This window comes from Gorilla gorilla, chromosome 21, assembly GCF_029281585.2.
Source record: "Gorilla gorilla gorilla isolate KB3781 chromosome 21, NHGRI_mGorGor1-v2.1_pri, whole genome shotgun sequence".
Taxonomy (NCBI): domain Eukaryota; kingdom Metazoa; phylum Chordata; class Mammalia; order Primates; family Hominidae; genus Gorilla; species Gorilla gorilla.
Genome location: NC_073245.2, coordinates 75348686 through 75358390, shown reverse-complemented (window position 1 = coordinate 75358390; position 9705 = coordinate 75348686).

Genomic DNA, 9705 nt, shown 5'->3' with positions numbered 1-9705 from the left:
TATCATTTCTAGATATTTATAGAACCTGTGGATTCCAGAGTGGTGTGCACACTGGCGTGTGTCTTTGTGTGTGCATTCACTGTGTCTGCGTCTGCCTGGGCTTAAGGAAGAAGAGCGTGTCTGTGGAAGATGAAGAGGGCAGGAAGCCTCTTCACAAAGGCTCTCAGTTGCTTGGCGATGACTGAACCGAGAGCTGAATGAAAGGCGTGGGTGTCAGTGGAGGACTCCTGTTGTGTGCACCTGAGCACGGGCTCACAGAGCTCCTGGAGGCCCCGCATCCCGACTGTTCAGTCGAACAGAGGACATACCAGGAGGTCCACCACTGTGTCCACTGCTGTATTTCCAGTGCCTGAAGGACCGACCGCCCCATGGGAGGGCTGAGAACTTGTCTGTGATGAGGTCACTAACAAACAAGTGAGCTGGACCCCTGGGGAGGGTCAAAGAAGGAGCTCTGACAAGGGGCAGGGGATGGGGTGAGCCTGGCGCTGAGGACAGGGACAAGCAGATGTAAGGCCCCTGACCCTCAGACCTGATAAGGAGGGCCCAGTCCCTTCCCACCTCCGTGTCCCGGATGACTCCATTGGCCACACCCACCCAGAGGCCAGAGACAGAGAGCTGGGACATCCATGGAGGTCAGCCTCCTGGGGCCCAGAGCGGGGCTGGAGGGGTAGGGGAGGCTGGGCTCCCGGGGTCTTGCTACGGCCTCTGTTCGGGGCTCTGGGCTCATCTGTGCCGGGGCGTGAGTCACTGGTGCATGGGCTCGGCTCTCATGTCCTGGACTCTGTGAGCAGCAAAGCAAGGGGCTCTGCCAGGGCTTCCCCGCAGGGAGGCAGCAGACCCCTCACCCTGGTGGGCACTTTGGACCTTGGCTTTGCTTTCAAGTCCTGCCCTTTTTTAGCAAGTCGTTAGTATTTTAAGTGCCTTTCAAGAGGCTGAGCCTAATTAATTAGCCGTTTCTGAAAAAACAATTAGGGTTTCTGATAGGCATCATCCTGGAAAACAAGCAGAGTGCAAAGGCCAGGCTGAGGCCGGGAACCCCAGCAGCAAAGAGACACTCGCGTCCCCCAGCGTCAGGGAAATTAGGACATTTGTGCCGGGCTGCCTGGCTAATTAGATTTCCATCAACTCCAGAGGGACCCGCTGAGGCAGCATCTAATTTAAAGCAGCCTCAGCCGGGCTTTGAGCTTGAGCATTTTGCAAAAAGACAAGACAGAGTTGGGCTGTCCCTGTGGGTGGGCTCCTGTCCCCTCTGAGCTCCAGGACTCCACGCCCTGCCTGTCTGTCCACCTGCAGTTTCTCTCCCTGTCCCCTCCCTCCTTTCTGCCTCTTCCTCTGCCCCTGGCTTTCAGGCGTCCCCTTCCACCCAGAGGAAAGGGAAGTGACCTCCCAGCTCCTCACAGGGTCTACGGACGACTTGGCCTCCCAGCTCGGGTTGATAATAATTTGCTACTTAAAAATCTGCTCAGCTGAGGAAATTTGGTATGTCTTTTCCAAATAAAGTCTTCAATTGCCCCAAAATGAGTGACTGAAGAGGGGTCCTGCAGGGGAAGGAAGGGAGAGCTTGTTGCATTTCTGGGCATGCAGGGCGCTCTGTTGGCCTCAGTTCTCAGGAGGCCCCGCAGGCGGGTGGGGGTGACCTCCCATGACTCCAAGCTGAGTGTCCTGCAGGCACCTGCAGCATCTCCCCGACCTGTGGTGGGGGCGGTCTGGGGTGCCCTTGCCAGCACTGCCCTCTGTCTTTTCACCTGAGGAGGTCATAGGGCGCTCCCTTCGAGAAGAGGTGGCATGAGCTCCCTCCAGGCCGCCACAGCTGGGAGAGGGTCTAACGTTTGCTGTTTTCTGTGCTTATGGTGCCAACTCACTCCAAAACTGCCGCCTTTGAGGATGCTTGGCTCAGCCCCCTTGGACAAGGCAATTCCCCTTGTCCCCCAGCCATGGAGTGGGAGCAACTCCCCCTGCACCTTCCTCAAGGGCTTATGCGGCCACCTGCCCCTGCCCCTGGCCTGCCCCACAGGATCCCGATGGAGGGCCCGTTATTGTGGGCCCGAGAAGCCCACACCCTGCCTGGCACCCCTTGGTCTTGACTGTCCTCGGCCTGCCCGTTTGCTCCTCTGTGGCCTCTCCGTCCTGGGCACTGTGTCGCCCGCATCCTCTGAGTCCTGCCACACGGACGGTCAGTGCTCCATACGCCACATCAAGTTGTATAAAAAGTTAAATTTCGGGAATTAAGTTATGTTTTTGGATTCTCCAGAGCAATCAGCTGTTCGAAGGGATTCTATGGCTTCAGACTTTTGAGAGCAGCATTGTTAAGACTGGAAAAGACAAGCCTGCAGGACAAAGGAGGAACCAAGGAGGTGGGAGGCTGGCAGCAGCCAGCCCTGCCCAGAGCTTGCTTTCTACACTTGCCACGGGCCCTCAGAGGTGTGCAGGCACCTGGGCATCCGCAGACCTTCCCTGAGAGCCTGGCCTGGCAGCCCCTCCAGATCCTGCACCGGGGGGAGGACACTACAGAGCATGATTCTCTGCACCGGGGGGAGGACACTACAGAGCATGATTCTCTGCACCGGGGGGAGGACACTACAGAGCATGATTCTCTGCACCGGGGGAGGGACACTACAGAGCATGATTCTCTGCACTGGGGGGAGGACACTACAGAGCATGATTCTCTGCACCAGGGAGGACACTACAGAGCATGATTCTCTGCACCAGGGGCAGGACACTACAGAGCATGATTCTCTGCACCGGGGGGACGACGCTACAGAGCATGATTCTCTGCACCGGGGGGAGGACACTACAGAGCATGATTCTCTGCACCGGGGGAGGGACACTACAGAGCATGATTCTCTGCACCGGGGGGAGGACACTACAGAGCATGATTCTCTGCACCGGGGGAGGGACACTACAGAGCATAATTCTCTGTACCAGGGGCAGGACACTACAGAGCATGATTCTCTGCACCAGGGGCGGGACACTACAGAGCATGATTCTCAGGGGCAGCCACACCCGCCACCCCTGTGGGGGGTCCCAGCAGCCACACAGATGCCCCGGGGCCCAGAAGAATGTCTAGGGGAGCGTGTGGGGCCCGGGGGAGACTGCCCTCGATAGAGGAGTGTCTGGGGGAGTGTGTGGTGGGGGAGCAGGTGGGGCCCAGCAGAGACTCCCCTCGATGGTATCCCTCATGTACTCTCCCATTCACTCAGTGACACTGGACACAGCACCCTGTGTGGAGCACGGCATTGGAGCCTAAAGGGGAGGCTCGAGGCCATGGAGGATTTGAGCCACTGGCCAGGGCACTCCAGGTGGGGGAAACACCATGGGCAGAGGTGCAGAGGGTCAGCACCTGCCCTGCCCTGGGCCGGGCTTCCCTGAGCAGGTCCTCTGCAGCCCAGTCCCTTCCCGGGGGTGTCCCTGAGGGCCACACACCTACATCGGCCACTTCCCTTCCCGGGGGTGTCCCTGAGGGCCACACACCTAACGTCAGTCGCTTCCCCTGCAAGCCTTGGGAGCGTGGAGCATTTCCACATCTCGTGCCTATGCCAGCCTCACCTCTGCTCCCAGGCTCCGGAAGGGCCGCCAGGCCAGGAGGGGCTGTGCAGAGAGCAACAGAGCCTCCAAATCCACTTCCCAGCAGCGCAGGCCAGGGCGGAGGGGAGGGGGTGGAGGTCTTGGCCTCCCCTTCCAAGGTCAGGCCTACCACCCAGAAAGGCACGTATGTCTCAAAGCCTGGCCAGAGTCTGGTCCCACCAGTGACCTCTGGCCAAGCACAGTGACAATCCAGGAAAAGCTGAAGTTTTATGGCCATGGTGGATGAGCCAGCCCTGGGTTCCCCTCTCCAGCAGGTGTCCCTGTGTCACCCCCGCCCCGGCGGCCGCAGTCTCCCCTCCACAGTGAGGCTCCAGGTGCTTGCCTGATAGGAGCTGGGGTAGCCCAGGTGTGTCCCACGGCCCTGGTGCCTGTGTCCCCTTGGCCTCTCCTCTGAGCACAGCCTAGAGAGCGGTCACTGCCTGCAGGCTTCCTGTCCCTTCAAGTTGACCGCACTCTGCCTCTTGTACCTGCCACACATGGTCACTTTCTACCAGGCTTCTGGGTCCTGCCCGTGTCGCTGGGAGGCAGCAGCCCAGGGGCGACCCTTGCCCAGGGGAGTGGAGCCAGTGGTCAGCGTGCCTGGGGCAGACAGTCCTGGACGCGATTCTATGCGCTTCTCAGGGGTCCTGGAAGAAGGGTCCTGGCAGAAGGAGGAAGAGGAGGAGGAGGAGGATGAGGAGGAGGCAGAGGAGGAGGAGGAGGAGGAAGAGGAGGAGGAGGAAGAGGAGGAAGAGGAGGAGGAGGAAGAGGAGGAGGAAGAGGAGGAGGAGGAAGAGGAGGAAGAGGAGGAGGAGGAGGATGAAGAGGAGGAGGAGGAGGAGGAGGAAGAGGAGGAGGAGGAAGAGGAGGAGGAGGAAGAGGAGGGGGAGGAAGAGGAGGGGGAGGAAGGGGAGGGGGAGGAGGGGGAGGGGGAGGAGGGGGAGGAAGAGGAGGGGGAGGAAGAGGAGGGGGAGGAGGAGGAGGGGGAGGAGGAGGAGGAGGGGGAGGAGGAGGAGGGGGAGGAGGAGGAGGAGGAGGAGGAGGAAGAGGAGGAGGAGGAAGAGGAGGAGGAGGAGGAAGAGGAGGAGGAGGAGGAAGAGGAGGGGGAGGAAGAGGAGGGGGAGGAAGAGGAGGGGGAGGAAGAGGAGGGGGAGGAAGAGGAGGGGGAGGAAGAGGAGGAGGGGGAGGAAGAGGAGGGGGAGGAAGAGGAGGAGGGGGAGGAAGAGGAGGGGGAGGAAGAGGAGGGGGAGGAAGAGGAGGGGGAGGAAGAGGAGGAGGGGGAGGAAGAGGAGGGGGAGGAAGAGGAGGGGGAGGAAGAGGAGGGGGAGGAAGAGGAGGGGGAGGAAGAGGAGGAGGGGGAGGAAGAGGAGGGGGAGGAGGATGAGGGGGAGGAGGAGGAGGGGGAGGAGGGGGAGGGGGAGGAGGGGGAGGGGGAGGAGGGGGAGGGGGAGGAGGGGGAGGGGGAGGAGGAGGAGGGGGAGGAGGGGGAGGGGGAGGAGGGGGAGGGGGAGGAGGGGGAGGGGGAGGAGGAGGAGGGGGAGGAGGAGGAGGGGGAGGAGGAGGAGGGGGAGGAGGAGGAGGAGGAGGAGGAGGAGGAGGAGGAGGAAGAGGAGGAGGAGGAGGAGGAGGAGGGGGAGGAGGAGGAGGAGGAGGAAGATGAGGGGGAGGAGGAGGAGGGGGAGGAGGAGGAGGGGGAGGAGGAGGAGGAAGAGGAGGAGGAGGAAGATGAGGGGGAGGAGGAGGGGGAGGAGGAGGAGGGGGAGGAGGGGGAGGAGGAGGAGGGGGAGGAGGAGGAGGGGGAGGAGGGGGAGGAGGAGGGGGAGGAGGAAGAGGAGGAGGAGGAAGAGGAGGAGGAGGAAGAGGAGGAAGAGGAGGAGGAGGAGTCTGCCCCCACATGACCTTGCTGACCTCCAAAACTGTGGCTTTTCCCACCCCCCTCTCCCCGGGCTCCTCCTGGATAAACCGTCTGCACAAGGCTCTCCTCGCTCAGGCTGGTCTTCAGGTCCAAACAAGCTTCTCACCTGCCTGCACCCTTCTGTGGGGTGAACGCCTGGGTCAGTGGGGCAGGGCCATCCCTGTCACTCCAGAGACCTAAGAGCAAGAGAGAGGGCTCCTCTCTACCCACCCCCTCTGCTGGCCTCATACCAGGGGCCTCCCTGGGGGCCTAGGCACCCACCAGCCATGTCGTTTATACACGCACGGAGGGTGAGAGGCTCGTGCTTACTCTGAGGCTGCCACTGTGGTGGGCAGTGTGAGATCCCTCCACCCGTGGAGTCAGGACACTTGCTGATGAGGCCCCCACCCAGCACCCAGGTCCTGAGCAATTGGACAGCTGTCCAAGCCCAAACAATGGGGTCCAGTTCTTCTCCCAGAGCCTGAGGCTGATCCTGTGTTCCTCTTTCTTCTCCAGAACTTCCCTCAGGGGCCCGCCAGGGAACTCACAGTTGTGGAAACCCCAGGAGTGAGGGTCAGACTGCCAACAGCCTGGAGCCAGGCCACATCAGAGAGCGTGCAGTGACGGTGAGCTCAGCAGGCCTGGGCTGTCCACACCCCACACATTCCAAATAAAAGTCCAGCAATTAACGAGCACCTGGGAAGCCATTCTGAGACATTAGAACATTGTATTTTGGGGGCTTTGGGCCACATTGGGTAGTCTAAGGAAATGATGGGATTTCAGGTTGGGGCCACACAGGGTCAGCTTGAGACTGAGTAAGTAGGGTCAGCCACACAGGGACTCCAAGTCTACATGACTGAGCCCCAGTAAAAACCATGGCCACAAAAGCTCAGGCGAGCCTCCCGGGCTGGCTGCTGGGAGAAACAGCACTGTGTATACAGCTCCACGGGAGAGCACTCCCAGCAGCTCACGCCTGCCGCCATGACTGCTCCACAAGCGTCTCCTCTTCACTGAGTTTAACGTGTCTTTTTGTTTTAATAAACCATAATCGGGACTGGAACTGCGTTTCCCAGGTCTGTCTTTCTAGTGAGTCACTGAACCTGACTTGAACCCAAACAGAGGGGGACAAATGATGTTTCCAAGGTGAAGGTCGCACCCCTGAGGACAGGGAAGACTCGCTGTCACCATCACAGGCCCAGCATTCTCCCAGGCTCATGGGAAGCCATGGAGATGCCAAGACTCCACAAGGCCAACATTCCGCTGGAGCCACCGCGTGAATTCGCCTGTGTGGATGCTTGTGAGCTGCACCTTCATGCTATTATAATGGCGATTCAGTCATCAAACAATGAGACGCACGACACACCCATAGAACAGCCAAAGTGAAAGATGCGAGACCTGGACAAGAGTGTTCAGAAGATGAGAGACCCGGACAGGAGTGTTCAGGAAGCTGAGTCTAAAACAACCCAAAGCTGAGGACCACGCAAATGCCACCAACCAATGAGACGGCGGCACATCCACAAAACCGACCAATGAGCAGGTAAATAGATGCGGGCACATTCACAAAACTGACCAATGAGATGGTAGCACATCCACAAAACCGACCAATGAGCAGGTAAATAGACGGCAGCACATTCACAAAACTGACCAATGAGATGGTAGCACATCCACAAAACCAGCCAATGAGCAGGTAAAGAAACGGCGGCACATTCGCAAAACAGATACATAGCTTTAAAAGTGAACTGCAGTTGCACACAGCAATCTAACTACATCCTGAACATGTAAAGCTGAGAAAGAAAAACAGAAAAATGCTCAGGGCTGTATGCCAGTAGCGTCCTCTTGGGTGGTGGTTCTTGCCCCAGATCCACATATGACCCACTGGGAAAAACTGGACCCAAATCGTGCACCTGCCCTCTGACCCCAGGCCACTGGCATAGATCTGTGGACACAGCAGGTGCCGAGCAAATGTGTCACCATGAAGAGCTGTCTGAGAGACCACAGCCTGCATTTTCTTCCCAAGCCGAGGATCTGACACCACTCAGAAAGGGAGGGTAGATGTAGAATGTAAGAAAAGGCAGACATCCAGCTCCTCAGTTGCAGGAGAGTCTGTCCTCAGAGAGGTGAGGGAGGACTGTGCAGTACGGCGCTCACGGCGGGTTGCTGGATGGCAGGGGCTTCCTCCTCCTAAAGGGAGATGCTGTACATGCCCTTCAGCCCACCCTAGACACCCCCCTCCATGCCAGGTTCTGAGGACCCTAGACACCCCCCCAGGTTCTGAGGATGCTTCACGAACACACCAGGCACCTGCGCTCTTCTGCCTGGGGGTGAGCTCCCCAGGGCGTCAACGCACCGGGAGATGGGACGGTGCATAAATGCCGGTAGAGCCGAGCCCCCTTTGTCCCAGCCTGGGCAGTTTTCCTCCATCCCTCTCCTACTGCAATCACCTCTCAGATAAACCCAACCCCCATTAGGTCAGAGTTGGCCTTGGGGGAACCCAGACCAAACCGACCCCCAAGAGGAAAATGAAAGTGCCTAGAACTATAAAGCCGCCCAGATTCCCAAAACCTCTCCCAGCAGGGCCCCTTCACACACTACTCCCTCTCAGACTCCACCTTTTCCCCGTTGTTTAATCAGCAGATTGATAGCTTCTAGAAAATTCTACCAAGCTGTCTTAGTGTGTTTGTGCTGCTGTAACAGAACACCTGTGATTGGGTCATTTATAAAGCATTGAAATGTATTTCACGCAGTTCTGGAAGCCAGGAAGTGCAAGACCAAAGCACTGCAGCCTCGAGTCTGGGGACGGCGGCTCCTGGCTTCTGCGACGGTGCCTTGCTGCCATGTCCTCTGGAGGGGAGTGGCGCTGTGTCCTCACATGGCAGAAGGGAGAGAAGGAACAGACTCATCCCTCCCGCCCTTGTATCTACTGGCACTAATCTATTGGTGAGGGCAGAGCCTTCCCGGCCTACTGACCTCCCGAAGGCTCCGTACTATGGCACTGGGGATGACGTTTCAATGTGAATTTTGGAGGGACACAAACATTCACACCATAGCACAAGCTCATGGGAAGTACTTCCTCGAACTGAGGGCGATGTGGCTAAAATTGAGAAAAAGCGGCCCAGTTGGTGGATCCCCAAACCTGGGCAGCCAGGCTTGAATTGGTTTTATGATTTTTCTCCAAATTGACCATACTGGCTCATCCTGAAACCATCTCGGGGCTAGGGAGCAGGTGAGCCAGGTGGGCTTTGCCTGGTGGTATGGGGCCTGCTCTGTGCTCCGGGCTCCACGCAAAATGAACCCCTCACTTCAAAGAACAGCAGGAGGTTTGTGGGCAGTTTCTCAGCCTCGGGGACTGGGTTCCCAACACCAAAACCTGCCCCTTCTGCCCACTGGCTGCAGCAAGCCACCTCACATTCAGTGTCTGCTGGGCCTGGGGCAGCTCACTTGTGTGTGAGTTCCCGTCCGTCCCCACACGCTCCAGTCTGTTTCTGAAGCACATGGTTCTCATTTGCACACATGCATGACCAGAATGCTCTTGTGTGCCCAGATGGCTGTGTCTGTGAGGCCCACCACGAAGACGAGCGAGTCCCCCCATGCTGCCAGGCTCGACCTCAACAGGGGGCCTTTCATGCCCAAATCCCCACCAGGGCCACTGTCCCCCAAAGCCAGTCTCAAAACCAGATGGCAGGGATTTCTGAAGGGAAGGACCCGGGGTCTCCAGGCTCCGATAGGACAGAGGGTTCCCGCCATGCACGCCACCTCTATGGAAGCTGCTGAAGGGAAAGACCCGGGGTCTCCAGGCTCCGATAGGACAGACAGTTCCCGCCATGCACGCCACCTCTGTGGAAGCTGAGGTGGGAGAGGGGAGGAGGAAAAGGGGAAGAGAGAAAGCTGCTCTCTCAGCAATGGATGCTGATCAAACAGGGTTTGGTAACTTTTCAAACAACATTGGAATCTGTTCCAGAGTTCTGGGAGGAACTCGTGGTGTAGAGAAATCCTGTTCTCAATTCCACTCCTGGTTAGCAGGGTGTCCCGGCCTGCACGGCCTCGGAACGGCATTTCTGCTGGGCTGTGTGCTCAAAACCCAACTGTGGCCAAGGTCAGAGCTTCTGGGCCAAGGAGACGCCTGCCCGCAGCCTGAGTGAGAGCCCCAGCCCTGGGGGTGAGGCCGGCACCCACTCCCTGAGGCGGCACAGTGGCCTGATCCTCACCGGGGCCTGGGAGCCCTGTGCACCGGGAGCTGGGCGCCGCTG